At 47.1% G+C, this 18,814-nt stretch overlaps 1 protein-coding gene across 1 annotated transcript in view; it reads right to left on the bottom strand.

Annotated features, from left to right (window-relative positions):
• Positions 1-18,814, bottom strand: part of GRAMD1B (GRAM domain containing 1B) — a 246,578-nt gene that overhangs the window by 227,241 nt on the left and 523 nt on the right. The window lies entirely within an intron of this gene.

The raw sequence follows: 18,814 nt of genomic DNA, 5'->3' as shown, positions 1-18,814 counted from the left end.
GTAGAAAAAGAAATATATCCATGCTAAGCGGGGAAAAGAGTGTAATAGCCAAACACTGAGGGCCCGCCATGTGCTAAGCACCTTTCCATACTCAGTCTAAAACACAGACGAGCCACATACAAAGTGACAGAACTGCCATTCACACCCATGCCCCCTCTCTGCTGAGAGGTCATGACCACGGAAGGTGGTCCTTGAATATTTTTCGGGAGTCTTTTCTTTGGAGATCTATAAACTTTCTCCAGTTCCTACTTTCGGGCCTTTCATATGGAGAATGACAGAGAGCCCCGGGCACTTCTAAGTGTCTATTATCTCCCAGCTATTCTGGATGGTACTTGAGGGCAGAGGGCAGGGGAGCATGTTCAGTTCACAGATTTGTCATTGCGGGAGCTTCATAAAAGCCAGGAACTGATAAACAAGGCATGATGATGATTCACCCCTTTCCTTACTGCTTGCCTCCTTGCCTCCTTATCTTCTGCCTTAGATGCTCACCAGACCTGGCTCCAGCTTCCTTGGCAACACAGTCCTCTCCTCTATCTCTCTCTTTTTTTAAAGTTTATTTATTTATTGGGGTGCCTGCGTGATCTCATGATTCATGAGTTCGAGCCCCACATCGGGCTCTGTGCTGACAGCTCAGAGCCTGGAGCCTGCTTTGGATTCTGTGTGTGTGTGTGTGTGTGTGTGTGTGTGTGTGTGTGTGTGTGTGTCTTGAGAGAGAATCTCAAGCAGGCTATGCGCTGAAGGCAGGGCTCAACGCACGAACCAGGAGATCCCAACCTGAGCGGAAATCAAGAGTCGGATGCTTAACTGACTGAGCCACCCAGGCGCCCTTTCTTCTCCTCTTTCTTGATGGCATTACTTTTGAGATGCCACACGCTGAAGAGTCCTTGACTCAGTTCCTCCAGAGGAAACTTCCCTTTTTTCTGTGCCCAGCACACGTGCTGCCCTCTTAGTCTAGTATTTCGTGCACCCAGAACATCTCATCAGACTGGAGGTTGATCACTCCATAGCATGAGTGAGATAAATTCTGGAATTAATTTAGCTGCCAATGTTTTGAGGCATTTATCTTCGGATTTTTGTAACAGCTATCATCCCAGTGCGAGGCGTACAGACAAGCCAGGGGAGGTGCTTCCGAGGATAAATAAGCCTAAAGGAAATGAGTGCAATAATCTTGTCTTATTGGACCTATTTATTTGGCTGTCAGCGGAATTCAGGAGCTGGAAAAGAATGGTTGAAGGGAGGTAGGGTTTGTCTGTCGAAGCAGACACTTGCGTTCTTTTAGAGCAGTTCTTGGGAATAATTCAAGAGGTAGGAATGGATGAGGGGCAAAAGGAAGATTCTGACTAACACAGCTGGAACTTCATGTAAATTCTGTGAGTTTAAGACTTGCACAACTGAACTAGAAGAATCGTGAACTACAGCAATCCCACACACATTCCTTCCGTTAACTAGCAGTTACCAAGTTTCCAAAATCCCATGGTCTACACAAAACACAGCGACTACTTGGGGTCACAGACTGAAAAGGAATAGCAACCCAGATGTTATCCCTGCGAGGGGAGAGAATTCAGATTCCAAGGACTTGGTCCAAGTCCCCCCACCTTTCCTTCAACCAAGAAAGTCCCTGTTCTTTGAACAGCCTCCACACAAGGGCGAGACTGGTACAAAGAGACACAAAAAAGAGAATCGTGCCCACGGTCATGCATGGGAGAGACCGCCCTTGCACTTAAGGTGGTTCCCGCCGGGGATGACGGGACCACGGTGATCTTTATCTCACTCCTGCCCACCAAGATGCCAATTCTTCTCAAGTCTTCTGATCCCATGCTAAGATGTTTCCTATTGTCTGTATCAGGACTCAAAGGCCGCACCATGAAAGTAGCACACTGGAAAAGCTCCACTTTCCCCATCTCCATTCAAATAGGGAACAACAATGGGAATGGGCGGTACATCTTGTTCTTGTGAAGACTGTGCATCAATATTCATTTACTCAGCACATTTTTATGAGCTCTAACTCTGTAAATAAAGCAGGATGCAAAATTGTACACATCCTCTGATTACAAGCATGCAAAAAAGCACGATATCCGTGCTGAAACTCCAAGAGACTATACCCTGGTTATAATAGGGAGGTGGGATCACAGGTGACTGCCCATTTTTTTTCTACACATTTTTGTAACGCTGCCATATTGCTTTGACAGTTTTTCAAATTAAGAAATAAAGCGGTAAGATGGATACGGCAGAGCTGTTCTCTCTCCTTCTGACTTGCTGGCTAGGGAGGAGGGGCTGGAGGCAGAACATACCCCAGCAAGAGTGTGTATGTGTCTACGAAGGCACAGGGGGGTTGGGGAGAGTGGGGGCGGCCACGGGCCAAACACCGATTCCTGACACGTGTGCCATGAGGCAGACCAGGCAGACAACTCTGCAAAGCACTGCTGAGAGAGGTACGCTGGGAACAACCGACCTTGAGTTTGTAAAGCCCAGTCTGCGGGAGACTTGTGGCCCAGGTGCTTGGATGGACACCCATCTTCCCTCATCCTGCTTTAAACTGTTCCGCACAGAGAATAAGCTACTTGAGGAATGACATCGTTCTTATTCTTCTACCGTCACCTCCTAAACTCCACCCTGGGTGTCCCCCAACAGTAGCTGGCATAATTCAGGCACTGCAATAAATAATGACTGACTGATCGATTTATAACGAGGCACGTAAAGAAGTAAAGGAGAAGTCGATTCCATGGCATCAAACTGCATTTTGTCAATTTTCGCCAACCAACCTGGGGCTGAGCCGAACGTCTACTGGTTCAGCAGGAACAAGGCCCTTATGATCCCCAGGCCACAAACCATGCTAACAGCACCCAAGCCCCAGTGCTCTTCCTCCTCTGGCTTTTTCTCTTCTAAAAGCTACAGCACATGTTGACTGTTTTGCTTTGAATTGGGTACTTTGCCTCCTTTACTGCCCGGCATAGGATTTTTTTTTTTTTTTCCCGGAAGGTGGTCCAATTACTGGGAGGCCAGAGATAAATGTGTGTGACAGGCACTATTGGTTGGCTAAGTCAACACTCATTCAAATGCCTCCTTTCTTTGCCCTTCCTTAAATATTTTGTTCCGGCCTCCTTTGCAGCCAGTGACGGCTCCTTCCGTGTCTGGCCCATGAGATAGGAAGGAAGACGCACTGGAAACTTCTGGGTGAACCTGCGCTTCCTTGAAAAGGGGCAGACGATGTTGGTACCGCCACATTTCCCCTTCTCTCCACCTTGAACAGGACTGTGATACGTGGGCAGTAACAGCCGTCTCGTGACCACAGAGTAACAGCGTGAGGATCAAAAACAAAACTGGTGAGGACGGTGCAGTGAAAACGAGCCCGGGTCCTTGCCTGCACGGTCAGGTGTCCACACCGGTGCCAGACGCCAGCTTTCTCTGGGCTCGTTCTTGCATGAAAAATATCATCACGTATTTGTGTAAGCCGCTATTAGTTCAGTTTTCAGCAAACTGAAGCCAAAGACATTTTTAATTGAATCACTCTCCCGAATCAATCATTTGCAACCAGACTAGATCTGCACATAAACAGGATTATGTCATTACCCTGCTTAAATTCCTCAACGGCTCTCCACTGTCTTTGGAACAAAGTCTAAGGATCTTGGCATAGTATTTAAGGCCCCTGATACCCTTACCCAAGACGCCTGCCCAGGCACATCTCCTTCCGGCCATTTACTTTTTACTCGAGTAACTCCAAAACAACTGTCCTATAAAAACCACACCTTCCTTGGTCCCCGTGCCTGCTTCTGCTTATTCTACCCGCTCTCGTTTATCCTTCAAAATGTAATTGCTTAAGCATCACCTCCTCCAGGAAACTTTTCTCCACATTCCCAGGCAGGGCTGAGCGCCCCTCTTGTATTACGATGGCACCTGGCCATACGCCGGTCTTTGCTCCAATCATGTCAGAGATAAAGCGCCCATTTGCAAATCGGACTTCTTCCCTGAAGAGTGAACATCCCTGACAGCAAGGCCTGTAACTTTACTCCTTTTTGCAACCTTCACACAGCCTCTGGCACAAAGTAGCTGCTCAGTATGTAAATGTTCAAATATAGTGTTTCAATGTGCACACACATGCATGCACACACACACACACACACACACATTCCTGGGTGGGTGATTCTTTGTGTCAAATTTTCATTCATTCATTCACTCGTCCATTCATTCATTTATACAAAAGAGAAAAGCTTCAGGAATCCAAAAGTCCTGTGTCACGAAGACGGACAACGAAAAACAGCCGAATAGACAGAAATTGAAGGTGTGGTAAACACGCTCAACCAGAAACCCACCTGTTTGAGAAAAGAGACGGCTTCCACCATATATGCACAATCACTGACACACAGACACCACCCAGTAGCAGATGGGTTTAAGGATGACACAGACTTATTTAAGGATAGAGAACCGAGTGGGGGTTATGGAAAGGACATAGTAACTGTGCCAACATAACCGTCCAGCTTGTAAAAGTTCTCATCCAGTGTTCGTTTCAGCAGCACATATACTAAAAGCTCTACTCATCCAGTTGTCATTAGAATGCTATAAAATCCCAGTGGACAGTAAGAGTTCCCTCTGTTACATCCTCCATTTCCAATTTCTTCAATTTCTTCCTCTGTCTATATCCCAAAGATTCAAATATGGCTTTGCCCACTTTGAGGGCAAAAACAACACCACCACTTTGATCGATTCTGTGCCCCTGTTGTTATTATCTTTGTTTTCTTTTCCTCGGGCCACTGCACTTGTAAAATGAGCAGTCTACACTTTCACGACCATCGGTCTCTCCTTTTCCTTATCAAGCTCTTGCAATAGGATTACCGTCCCCACCACACCACTGAAACGTCCTCTCCACCATCACTGACAGACAGAGCATCAAATTTAATCATCGCATTCAAAAGCGTCCAATTTCTCTCGGTCCATAATCTCATCTTCTCTTTAACATCCGTGACCCCTTTCCCTCTACACTTTCTTGATACTTTCCGTCTGAGCATTGGCGACATGACGTAGGCCAATTCCTCAATGCGTCCTTCTTTGACTTTCCTTCCTCCCCTGTTCCCTAAACACGGGCATTCTCCATACAGCTCAATAGAGGTCTCTGTCAGAAGAATGCCCACCCGCCAACATGAAGTCCAGGAAAAAAAACCGTGAAAGGGGGAGAGGACAGAGAGAATGGGTTTGGAACTCAGCATCTGGTGTATTGTTAATGATTTTTAAAATGACTTCTTGGGGCGCCTGGGTGGCTCAGTCGGTTAAGCGACCGACTTCGGCTCAGGTCATGATCTCACGATCCGTGAGTTCGAGCCCCGCATCGGGCTCTGTGCTGACAGCTCAGAGCCTGGAGCCTGTTTCGGATTCTGTGTCTCCCTCTCTCTGACCCTCCCCCATTCATGCTCTGTCTCTCTCTGTCTCAAAAATAAATAAACATTAAAAAAAAAGGTTAAAAAAATAATAATAATAAAAATTAAAAAATAAAAAAATAAAATGACTTCTTGCCCAACACCATCTGAAGCCATGAGGGGATGGGTGGTATCTCATGCCTCATTGCACACCCACCCCTGTAAACCTAGTAAAGGACCTTACATTCAGGGGATGCCTGGTAAATCGTTTCTGATGGCTTTGTTTCTTGCAACGTGGTTGTCCTGGAAGATTAGGCTTGAAATCAGAGAGAGATTTGAATCCCAGCTCTTTTTTTTTTTTTTATTTTTTTTTTTAACATTTATTTATTTTTGAGACAGAGAGAGACAGAGCATGAACGGGGAGGGTCAGAGAGAGAGAGGGAGACACAGAATCCGAAACAGGCTCCAGGCTCTGAGCTGTCAGCACAGAGCCGGACGCGGGGCTCGAACTCACGGACCGTGAGATCAGGACCTGAGCTGAGGTCGGCCGCTTAACCAACTGAGCCACCCAGGCACCCCTGAATCCCAGCTCTTAACGCTAGTAAGATAACCTTGAGAGGCCACTGTCTCCTAAGCCTTGGTCTCCTTATGTGTAATAGGAGCACAGTGCCTTGCACATGGTCAAAGTTTCAATAACGGACTGCTGCTGCTGAAGATGATGATTCTTCATACATAGATTTAGACCTGGATCAACGCTACGGCGAAATGAAGATCTTGTATTGAAACCCTGCGATTACTCTGAAGGAAGCTCACTCGTGCAAAGGTACTTTCTTGTTCTAAAAGACCCTGGGGAAGACATACCATCACGCCTCACCTAAGCTATGGCAACCCAGCAACACGGCCCTAAATTGTGTTTTACTATAGCTCCTTTTTAGGACTGCTTCTTCCACGCCTGTCATCTCACAATCCAAGCACCGAGCACAGAAATGAGAGCCCATGGCCTCTCCACTGGGGTGATATGGGAATAAGAGCGGAGGGTCACTGTCTGTTGCTTGGCAATTACTTAACCGAATGGCGGGCAAGTGCACCGGGAGGTTCTTACCAAAATAAAATGTGAGGGTTGTAATGTCTGTAGGGTCAGTGATCTGAAGAATGGCAAGACTGTTTTTAACTTGCCCTTCCCGCATTAGACGTTGAGCAAGGCAGCTCTCCAGCTTTTCTTCCAAAGATAGTAAATCTGTGGTAAGAAATCCTGGACCTTAATGATACCCATGTTTGAGAGATGGCTCCTTGAAACTCTGGACTGTGGTTTCAGTTAAACGTTCAACAGAGACAGTGGTCTATTAGGAGAGGGGAAGGTGGCCGTAAGTAGTAGAGTGGTGTTTCCTTCACATGACCATTTTCTGTCTCCGAGACTCAACAACAAAATGGCGTACCTGGGAAGATGTGCTTCAGTTTGACTGGGGCAGGGGAGAGCCCGACAGACAAAACACAGAATCACTGAATGATCATTTCAGAACAGACGGAAACAAGAACACAGATAACACAGGGACGATCCAGGGGACAACAGAGTTTAACATTTTGGAAGCAGTTAACAGCACCGGAGCAGACCAGGGCAACAGTCTTGGCATAGAGAGCGCTCACACACTGAAACACCTACCCATCTCACATCTTTCTTCATGGCTAGCATGTCTGAATGCACACTCAGTAAAGCTATTAACATGGATGACCGCATGGCTGTTAACTGATATTTCTGTCCAGATGGGATTCTCCCTGGGGGAAGCAAAATCAGACCGCAAAATAATCCGCAAATAGGAAATAAGTCTCCACAATGACCGTGAGTTCTGTACCGTTAAACCCTCATGAATGTCAAGTTCTGGCAAAGAGAGCCTGTATGATTTCTCTGAGGGCTCTACAATATAACTTATTTTACGGCATGTTCCAGGGAGGCAGAGACAGGAAGCCAGGGAACTTTCTCTTATGAGCAGTTTAATTGATTCCCGGTCACTGGTCAAATGATCTTCTCCCACCTATGAAGGTAAGAGATCTACCTTGGAGATTCCCTTCTTTCTAAGCATGGTGTTTACCCTTTTCCAGCAGGCCTTTCCTGTGGAGTGACAAAAATCCCAGAGTTAGAGGCCCTCCTGAGAACCCCCTTCTGCAGCCTGAGGCATCTAATCCACGAAACTGACCAACAAGGCCCAGGGCAGTGACTTGGGAGGACGTCTGCTTCTTCCAGGAGAGCAAACACTGGCTCAGGTCTCCCCGCCAGGGCAGGTCACACACGCTCAGTGCCACAACCTCAGCAGCCCAGAAGCCAGGAGACCAATGATGGGCAGGGAGGGAACCCTGTGCCCACGTTATAGAAGATTCATCCACACCCTCCAACCTTCCACCTGTAAGATCAAGTTAACTCTCCTGTCGCTCTACGTGGTTCCAATCTCAGCTGTTTAAGAGACCAACACCGTTTTAGAAAGAGTTGGCTCTCAATTATCAACACAAATCTTGGCCTGTTAACAGAGGACGACATAACAATCAGAAGATCGACTTTTATCTGCCAGTCACGCTCACACGAGTTTTAAACATGTCCTGGTAAAACAAAGTTTACCCATTCAAATGGGTAAACTCACCGAGGGAAGGGGGCGATCGATTCAGCGAGCGCAGGATGCAGCCTTCACAAGATAATCTGCACGCCGGGCAGACGGAGGGCCAGAAAACTTGACACGCTGCCCCCACAAGCTGTCACCTAAATGGGACGCCGTTATACCTCACCTCAACATATCCACCTCCAGCAACTGGAGATTAAATTGCTATCGCTAAATTCTGTGGCAAGAAATGGGGGTGCCAGTTCCCAGATCTGCCCCAACCAAATGTATGGGCCTGGATGACCGACTTTTCTCTGGGCTTCACTTTCCTCTTCTGCATAAGGTTATATGAGAGGATTCTAGGCCCCTACGTAGCCAGGAATATATAAAAGTAAGCTACAGAAGGCAACAGGAATCTTAATTGTTAACATTTCTTATCCCGAGTTCACCATAAAGCTAAGTAATGACTGAATCGTCAGAAGGACACGTTGACAGATTATTACCTGGGTAATCGTGTTTGATGTCTACACTGAACTCCTGCGTTTAATGTGCTACTGTCACAGCCTCGGAAGAAAGTGGAACTGGCTGTAAGGAAGGATAGACTGACCTAGAAAGGATGCTTTCAAACGTTGCTTCCGTGCTCTGGAACTGAGGTGAACAAACAAACAGGCAGATAAAACACAGCGGAGACACTTTTTCCCTGACTTCTAAAGCCTCTTTGGATGACACCAGTTGCTCCCAGACCCCTAGGGATTGTGTTCTCTTGGTGTCTGTGTGCAGAAGACAGACAGGCAGTTGCCCCAGACTACGGATGTTGCCATGATCTAGCCAACAACACCTAGAAACGGGGAGCCCGAGACCGAGTCTGGGGGCGGGGGGAGACAGGATAGACAAAGCACAGAGAAGTCTGACAGAACAAGTCAGAAAGGGTCAGACAGGCAGAGTTCACCACGTGCTAGTGCTGTTCCCTCACGGACAGAAAGATCCTTTGTCTCCCACAGCAGGCCCAGCGTATGCTTCTGGTTGACATCGCTGAAAGGAAGCATGCGGCCCAGTGGTGAATCAACCCCTCAGATACGCCAGATTGGATGAAGATGGAAACCACGGTGTTACCTGGCTGGACTGGGGTGCGGGGAATGGCCCAGAAAATTCACTTCGTGAACCTAAAAGTCCGTGAACTGAGAAACGGAACGTGTTCTCTGGAAGCGACAAATGTATTTTAAGCCACTGCAATAAAATAAAACAAAATAATAAAGCCCGTTAAAAAAAACAACAACGACAACAACCGTGGCTTGGCGTTTCAAAAGTCTCAGGTGGAAAAAGGCTGCCGCCACATGTTTTAGATGTTCTTCAAAACACCTGTCAATCGGGCTGGGCACCTGGGGGACAGCAGACACGAGGAATCATCTAGCACAGCACCCTGTTCCCAGAGAGGCCCCACCGCACTCACCCCAGATGGAGGGGGACCACCTAATGTTGAATTTCACAGCCCTTCTGGGTTACCCATCCAACAATAAACGACTCCACCTTTTGATAATACAAATGGGACAACGCCAATTTAAGGTAGGTGGTTACTGACAACATCCCGCTGAAACGACCATTTATCCAGGTGTCAACCCTGGAATCTAAGCACCTCCGAGATCGTCACAATCTCCACCTCCCATCCTTTGACATTTCTCATTCTGTTGCTCCCTTAAACCACTTCCCTGTCATCACTCTTCCGGTTTACCAGCCACCTTCTGGCTTTACTTTCCTCTGGGTCCCTTTCCTCAACAACAGCCTCCACAGCCCTCTCAGCGTCTCCGTGGTTTTGCCAAACCTCCGTGACACAGCTCCTCCCCAGGAGAAATCCAGCCAGCTGCAACCTCTGCCCGGCTCCTGAAAGGGGGAGGGGGATGGAGACAATGGTGCCCATCACAGTGTACGTTTTCCAACCTCAACCGGGGTCTGGTCTGTGTGGAAATCTTTCTGCTTGCCCTCAGCCCATAATTTTGACTCTCGGAAAGCTTTCCATTCTTCTTTAACTCCCTGCATCACTTTCCACTCTAGCAGGAGAGGATTCCGCCTCTTCTCCACAGAGGAAGTTAGAAGTTACCTCTTGAAGCTCTTTCCAATGGTTCTTCATAACTGCGCTTCTGAAAGGGACACCTTTTGCTACTGTCCTACTTTCTCCAAAGAAAGGGGCATTCCTTCACTCTCCTTGTGGGGTTTTAGTGAGAGTGAAATAAATCAATAAACATCAGATACATAGCACAATGCTTGGCAGGCCAGAAATACCGGTACCCTTCCCGCCTTCCCTCTACAAATTTAGCCCCCCCCCCCATTTTTTCTTGCTAGATTCTGTTACCTTCTGAGTTCTTAAGGACTCTACTCTCTTAGCTGCTTCTTCTCTTTCCCGTATCTTCAATCTCTCCCTTCCTATCTAGAGGTCTCCCTCCTATTGAAAAGCATATTCAAGTGATTCCCCTCTTTTTAAAAATCTTTTCGTTCTTCCTTCTAGGTTTTCATGTTGTCCCCCCCAAATATTAAGAGCAGGGCTCCAGAACTCTCTGTTGCCTTCAATTCCTAAGCTCTCGGCAATGTTACTATCTTGCTCCTGTCCCATTTTCCTTCACAGTTTCATTGAAACTGTTTCTGAGAACGTTACAAATGACCCCTTCCATCTCTACTCCAATAGCCTCTTTTCAACCCTCATTCCGCTCAGGCTTTGCTCTCTTTACCTTCTCTTTCAACTCTGCTGCTCTTCTGGTGTTTCACCTCCCAGCTTATGGCTAATGACCTAGTTCAGGTGCCACCGAGCTGGCGCATTAATGCAATCGATGGCTCTTCCTCTTCCTTCCCTCAGCCTCCACCATCCACCTGCTACTAAATCTTGATGACTCCTTTTTAGACTAATTCTCAGATATGGACAGTCCCTTCCAACCTTTCCTGCCAGAATTCAGACCCCCATCAAATCCCATCTGGGCTATTCAGCAGCCCCTTTATGGCACCTGGTTTTTGGACTCTCCCTGGGTCTGTTCACCCTCCACAGTGCTGCCGGCTACTTTCCTAAAAAACAAATCTGTTCTTCTTGCCCTTCTGCTGAAAAATGTCTTGGCTCCCAGCAGCCTCTGTTAAGTACAAGGTGTAGAAGTGGACCTTCATGATCCGACTCCAGGAGCTCCCTGCTCTAGCCTCACCACCTCACCTTCTAAAAGGTTCCTTCTCCATCTGGAACATGCCCTCCCCCTTGAAAACCCAGCTCAAATATACCCTCTTCTGAACAAGCTTTCTCAGATTCACCTGGGCTGGTTCTGCTCTCTGCTCTGGATCTTGTGTTCCCAAGCCACCTTAGTCTTACCTCTGTAGAGCAATTAACAAGTTATCTTGGGCTCCTCTCCTTCATCTTCCGTAGGAGAAACCACGAGCTCTTGGTAGAAACCACGATTCTTGGATAAGAATCATCTTATTCAACCCTGCATCCTCAATGCTCATCTGGTTTCTTTTTTAACAAATGTTTGTTGCAAGAATATAAAGAAAGGATGTGGTAAAAAAAAAAAAAATGACAGAAATAAAGAACGGAAAAAAATCGGGGTAAGAACATGTTACATCCTGTCCACAGCTGGTGGAGGTAAGATATCCTAGGAGAAAAGAGTAAGAGATAAGGACACTTCACCAGTGCTCTGAAAAAGCTAGATTCCAATCCATCAACTCATTTCTTTCCACTACCCACACAGGAATAAACTCCATAAAAAGTGCAAATGTCTGGATTCTTCGCTCTGCTATTTCAGTCTTGTTTGTACCACTTTTTATCCTCTTCCAAAATCAGTTCTCAAAACTTGATCACAGAACCACCATTATAATGCAGGTATACAAGACAGCCCAAGGCTCAATCCCTAAATTAAACCGTCTGTTGCTAAGAGAGATCAGGCTTCAGATTGAAGAGTCAAAACCTAGCACTAGCATTGAACTCTGGTTCCTGAAGCATCCAGGTGTTAAGAATGATCAGATTTTAGGAGAAAGAAAAGAACAGATGAAATTAATTTTTAAACTCAGTTTCATAAATCTTCCCATCTCATCCACAGTTGGGCAAACACTTTTAAGAACACAGACCTGCTGTCCCTGCTAACCTGTTCCTGCTTCTTGACAGGCCAAAATGTATCCTTCAGTTGGGCTGGTCTGACTGCTAAATACAGCTGTCAACACAGCCGTATTGACCTGGGTTTGTGCTTTTTCAGACACACAGCAGGAAGCTCATGCATGCAATACATCAGCCAGGACCAGCAATTCACATTCTCTATTGATTGTTGCCAACTGAGTTCAAGTGGAGGGAATGGCCTCAGCCAAGATGAAGAAAGACCTCAGAAGACCCGATTTATAGGAAATTGGAATCCTGAGGGACTTGCCTCAGCAATCTTTTCGGAAATGGCAGTTTCCCTCAAATTCTGCTCTACTTTCTTCGCCTTACAGAAGCTTTTGTAGCCACTGGTTCGTCTGGAACAAACTGTGGGGACGACTCTCCCTTCGGGATAATCTACAAGAAAAGGAGGGCTATCACAGTTATAAGGAGTAGGTATACCGCCAACTTCATTCAGCATTTTCTTGGGACTTAAACGTCAAGAAAATTTGGCAGTGATTAGCATACCAAAACATGAAAGGCAGGCGGGAGGTGCCAAGAAAAGTAATATAGCCTACTTCTTTGTTCTAAATTCCTTTCATTAGGTTTGCATAGGTATGTATATTTTGAGGAATCCTTTTGTGCCTCAACTACTAGGAGATGCTTGGGCACTCCTACCCGCAGAAATAAAGAGCTAATGACGGATCATGGAAGACGCTAGGGACAAAAAGAGGACACTGGGAATTTAGGGTGGAATCCACAAGACAAAGGACGGTATCAAAGTATTTGAGAACAGTAGTGAAGAATAGATCACAGTATTTAAAAACAGAATGTTGGTGGAAGTCCCGGCTCTACCGTTTCCTGCCCATGTGAGCCTGAACATCGTGTCTCTATGTCCTGGTTTCTGCAACTATAAAATGCGGATGATGATAATTTATTCTGCATAACAAAAGAGCTCCATGATCAGTAACACAGAATACCAATGGTATCTCAGCAGTCATAAAATAATAATAAGGAAGGGTTCAAGACACTTGTTTGTTAAGTGTCCATACTCCTATGAGATGGCTAACTATGTCATTCTCACCAGCACAGGGGACACTTTTGGATGAAGACTTTGTGTAAGCTCTCTACTTCCAGACAAGCGGAGCAGCTCATTCTGGGGATTGATTTAAATAAAGACTTGAGCATGAGGAGGCTCAGAGCCCCAAGTATAGAAGTCTGGGGAAAATACACGACCCAGCAATGATGGGGACATTCACGTCTGGTTCCAAGGGCTGTGGGGCTGACGCTGCGCAATCGTGCACCATCGGGCTGAGCGTCCCGAGCGACAGATTGAGGCTCTACACCTGGGAGGCCATACTTTGAATCTGACAGTACTAAAGAAGGTCCTGACTTGGGTTTTATCTTTTTTCCTTTTCCTCCAAGATGCAGAAGAAATTTCCTCATCTACAAAGCTACGCCACACAAACCGCCTGAACCAGATAACCAGGAAGAAAGAACGCAGGGAGAAAATACGCAGGGATGCTCGACTGGAGGGAAGGGAAGGAAACTGGCTTCTGCTTCTCTCTTAATGGACCGTCAATCCTTCATTTCCTCGGGTCTTTGAACATACGCCCATATGGCTCATGTCAATGCTTCCAATTGCTCTCTGCGTCAGAGACGGAGATACCTTTTTATAGTCACTGGAGGGAATATTCTCTGACTAGTAAGCCTATTTAGTTCTGGAGGGAAAGATCAGCCTCTACAAGGCTAGCCAGCGGAAAGCGCTCCTTCTGAGTCACACTGTCCGATCCGTTGCCCTTTTTGAAGTCAGAATGGATTCAACAGCAGTCTTGCTACCCAGTCTCTATTGCTGGATTTGTCAAAACAGCATCTTAAAAGTTAATAGGTGGAGAATCATATAAATTGTCAATGTCCATGGCAAAAGAGCCATAAACACCCTATTAAATACAAATATGTACACGGAAGTGACAAGCCTTTTGAAGAGTCTTACATTTTTATATCTACCCAACAACCTTATCTTATTAACTGGTCCCCTTAACGTGCATTGTTATTTTTCTTTCCTCCAAAGAATGGCTATGTGCAAGGGGCATGCATTTAATTGCTACTAAATCTCCTGGGACATAAGGAACTAAGTCCACGTCTAAACCAACAAAACATTATCTGCTCTGTGTTCTAACCAAGTACAAGATGCACAACGTCCTTATTCTTGCTGCCTAAGCACTGTAACACCAGCATAGTACACATGAGCTTCCTGACCAGGCCAACAAATGAGGCGAGTGCCCACATTGTAAGCAGGACTTCCACTTGGGGCAAGCTCAGCCAAAGCGAACACTTTCTTTTGCATCTAGCGAGATCTCCAAGAAGAAATGGACCAAGAAGTCTCACAAAGGCTGGAATCAAACCCAGTGCCAAAAAAAAAAAAAAAAAAAAAAAAAGTACAGGAGGGGGGAATGCTAAGCTCCTCCAGAATCCAGTTAACTGGAATTCTTCCTGCTAACAAGCCCAACCAAGCCAAGGAACAAGGTTCCTTTCTGGCTTCTGCCCACCCTCATCAAAGCATCTCTTCATAGGCTGTTATCAGAGCCCCGGCTTCTCTGGAGGATGCCTTCTTATCTGATTAAATGGAATATTATGCTAACTATTCAGCCACCCCGGCACTGGCTGTGTGGGTGTGCTGGATAAAATCTTCATGAACACGCCATCCCAGGGTCATTTGTTTAATTTCAATTCTGCAAAATGTAAAAATAGAAAGGAGCCACCGTTGGAGGGCTGAGGTTTGACAGCTTCAATGAGAAGGCTCCAGGAGCACAAAACCCATGCTGCTGGCTGGATCGCTGGCTTTCTCCCTCTGCCAGAGGAAAAAGGGAAGAGAATGAACCTGCAAGCAACGTACCGCATTCACTCATCTTCGCTCTCTCCCTCTTTTGCCTTTGCCTGCACTTACTGTCTGCATTTTTCTCCTATTCCACCCGCTTTCTTCCTCCGCTGCCCCGCCCTGCCCTCCCACATCATTTCTACATGCCAATTTTCTTTTTCTCCTTCTCAGGGACCCCGTCTGCTCCAACAGCCTCGCCTGGGCCTCGCTTACCTTCTGGAGCCAGCCGGATTCCAGGCTCCCCGGGTCTCACACACTTTTCCAGGAATTGTTCTTCTGCCCCATTCCCATTCCTACCCCCGGCCAGTTCCCCATGTTCCAGACACCAAAAAAAGTTTAGGAAGATGGCGTTTGGGATTTTGGAGATCAGTTGGATTAAGTGGGAGAGGAGCGATAGCCATGGCCTATTTTCACCCCTCCCCCCCCTTCACCTAACCGAATATGTTTATTACTCATTCAGTTCTGCAACTCCTGGTGGGAGTCAGGGTGCGCAGGCAGGGGCGCCTCCCTGCTCTTGTGTTTTGGCCAAATCAATTTTTAATTTTATAAGTTGGTTTTTTTTTAATTTTTTTTTTAACGTTTATTTATTTTTGAGACAGAGAGAGACAGAGCATGAACGGGGGAGGGGCAGAGAGAGAAGGAGACACAGAATCGGAAACAGGCTCCAGGCTCTGAGCCATCAGCCCAGAGCCCGACGCGGGGCTGGAACTCACGGACCCCGAGATCGCGACCTGGCTGAAGTCGGACGCTTAACCCACTGAGCCACCCAGGCGCCCCCCCCTTTTTTTTTTTTTTTTAAATAAACGCTCAAGTTGCACTCTCCATTTCTGATCTTTTGAAGCCACCTCTGCATTGGCCTTCCTGCAATTCAGGCCCAGAAAGAGAAGTCTTGTTCTCACTAGGAGTTCCAGAGCTGTGCCCAAAGTCCCCGTGGATGCTGAGGGAGGAGAGCCGCCTCCTGCTTCAAGCCTCCTGCCCTCCTGCGGTCTCAGAAAGGTCCCACTACTTGACCTAGTTTCAAACCAAAGCATTCAGACTGCTTCTGTTAATATGGCTGATGGAGCTATGGGTTCAGCTCACTCCCTGTGGCTAGAACGGGCTCCTCGCCTGTGGGGTCCATGAACTACAGGAGCCATCCTTTCCCTGAAACTTTCTCTGATCGCCACTAACTTTCTCCGAAGACAGAACTTCCCGGCCGGTTTAAGGAAAGCCTAACAGAAAAGGTGGTTAGCAGACCGCTAACTCGCAGATTCACCAGCATCAACCCACTCTAGAAAAGAACATTCCTGTTACCATTCCCAGCTTACAGATCTATACCTGAGTCCTCCAGCACCTACTCTCTCTCCTGTCCAAAGAACTCGATTTCCACACACACCAAATAAGCCTTCAATCAATGAAGGTGACCCTCTAAACAGCATTTGCCTACTCAGGATCCCACTTCCTAAAACACACACACACACACACACACACACACACACACACACACACACCCTTTACTAGAATACCGTCTCCACTCTCCTGTCTCTTCATCAGCAATGTTACTTTGCTATGCAGATACACAATACATACCCACCAGGTACAGAGTGGATACTGGGGCATCTCTTAGAAGCCAGAGGCTTGTATACACCAAAGTAAAGGTATATGGAACCCCGGTATCTAAAAGATACACGCAGTGGGCACCTGGGTGGCTCAGTCAGTTGAGCGTCTGACTCTCGATTTCGGTTCAGGTCATGATCTCACAGTTCCTGAGTTCAAGCCCCACATCAGACTCTGTGCTGATGGTGCACAGCCTGCTTGGGATTCTCTCTCTCTCTCTGCCTGTCTCTTTCTCAAAAATAAAATTAATAAACTTAAAAAAAAGAAATAAAAGATATATGCGGTGTTTCTGTTTTGTGCACATTGGGATTTGGGGTCAAATCAAGGAAATGATTTCAGCACAATTTGAAGAACATGTCATTTTCTGCCTTGGCAGAAAATGCAACGTACCAATCTACAGATGCAAAAGGGGGAAGGAGAGGGAGAAAGAAAAGATCCTGATCAAGCTGAAAGAACAATGAAAATCAAAACAGTATAAACTACAGCAGGCACCCCTAGAGACAGCAACCCCCCAGCAGGGCAAGTGGGATGGCTGTAAACAGCGGCCCAAAGAGCCACAAACAGCCACCCTTGTAAAAGCAGCAGAGGGCGGCCTGGAGTGCAGTGGCAGCCTTGGGGTACCTCGGTTGCAAGCGTCCAAGCTACAGAGGGGTCTAATGGGGAAGCCCTGACGGAACCGACAGTGAGCTAATGCGCAAAGACAGCAAAGGACTGCTAAGGTCCAAAAGCAAAGGTGGCAGGGACCACCTTTCCAATGCATTCGCCTTAGAAAGACGTGATCTCATTCAAGGCCCATGACCCTTGAATACAGCTAGACAAGAAACCGACTAAGGCACTCGTATTCGGTGACAGCGCTAAACGGGGTGCTATAGCAATACCCCAGTTTGGCGACACGCTGATCAGTTGCTCACTAACAGTTTCTTTCCAACACTAACGCCAAAGCCCGGTTCCAAATCTCTGAAACCAAGCAGCCTTTGAGTGTGGGCAGGGGAAACCGGAACTTCCACAAACCCCTGAATACGGAGGACGATGCCTGGCAGATCTCTTGACCCAAGTTGCGAGTTGAGGACAAGATCTTCTGAGCAAGTTACAAAGTAAATGAGCCGGAGGGGAGGTTCAGGCAAACACTGGTGACCTCACCAGCAGCCTCGCTGGGCACCATCAAAGGCAGCCAGTTCGTTTTGCGCGCAGCAGGGAAGGCAACACGGACAGGGACACCGGGTAGAAGCAAGCGACACGATCTTCAAGTAAGGAACAAGGCAGAGGCACCACTGAATAGAGGGAGTAAATGCTAACCTCCCCCAGAGCATGAGACCGAATTGCTCATACCGGAGACATCTGTTTATACTTTGCCCTCTCACCTTCTCAACGCTGTTTAATGACAAAGGTCACGTCACACCAGAACGGGGTGGAGGCCTCTCTTTGATGTGTACCTGTTCTACCGTGAGCCTCCAGATCACGCTAGGGGCAAAGTGGGACTTTGGGGTGGGAGACAGAAAGGCAGCATTTCCAACTCGTTTCCCTTATTGGCTTCCCGAGCTCCAAGCTCAGCCCCAGCTGAAATATGCCCCTCTTGAAAAATAATCCCACCCCCCACCCCCGCCCCCAGGCAGAGAGTTCCTCCTCCATAAAACACTCGTTGTATCTCCAAGAGGTGACGTGCCCACATAAGCACTGGCAGAGGAGACAGCTCAGCCCCCTGCACAAATTTCTTTATCCTCTCCCAGAGTGGTGGGAGTTTTACATCTGCTACTGTCATGAAAACATTTTATTATTTTTTTTACAAGTCTCTCTCTCTCTCTTTTTTTTTTTTTTAACTTGCTTGGATACAGCTAGGGATCTTCCAAGTGTATGTGATGTGCACAGTCCTTCCCCCTCTTCAACAACTGCTCTAGGCCCACCAGAACGCACAGCCTGGGAGCACGCGATCAAGTGTTTATTCCTACGTGGCCTTGGAGCCACGTGCCCTGCTGAGGGACTTCCAGAGGAAGGGGGTTTCTCCGGGCAGGAGGTTGGCTGATGGGTGCAAACGAGTTGTTTGGGCCCTAACAACTTCCTCCGGATGGCCACATCTCCGCATCTACTCCACAAAAGTAAATCCATTTCTCCTGGAATGGGACTCCGTGCATCCCTAGGCCCAAACCAGGCATTCCTCCAATTACTAGACCTCCCATCTCCACCCTAGGAGGAAATTAGGAAAAACAGAACCTCTCCATAGCCTTCCTGGGCATCTTCAGCCAAAGCCCATGATGTCCACTCTGTCTGTCTCCCCAACTTTGGGCTTCTACAACAGAAGGGAAATCGGCATAAA

This window comes from Prionailurus viverrinus, chromosome D1 (assembly GCF_022837055.1).
Source record: "Prionailurus viverrinus isolate Anna chromosome D1, UM_Priviv_1.0, whole genome shotgun sequence".
NCBI lineage: Eukaryota > Metazoa > Chordata > Mammalia > Carnivora > Felidae > Prionailurus > Prionailurus viverrinus.
This window is presented reverse-complemented; position numbering and strand designations above follow the sequence as displayed.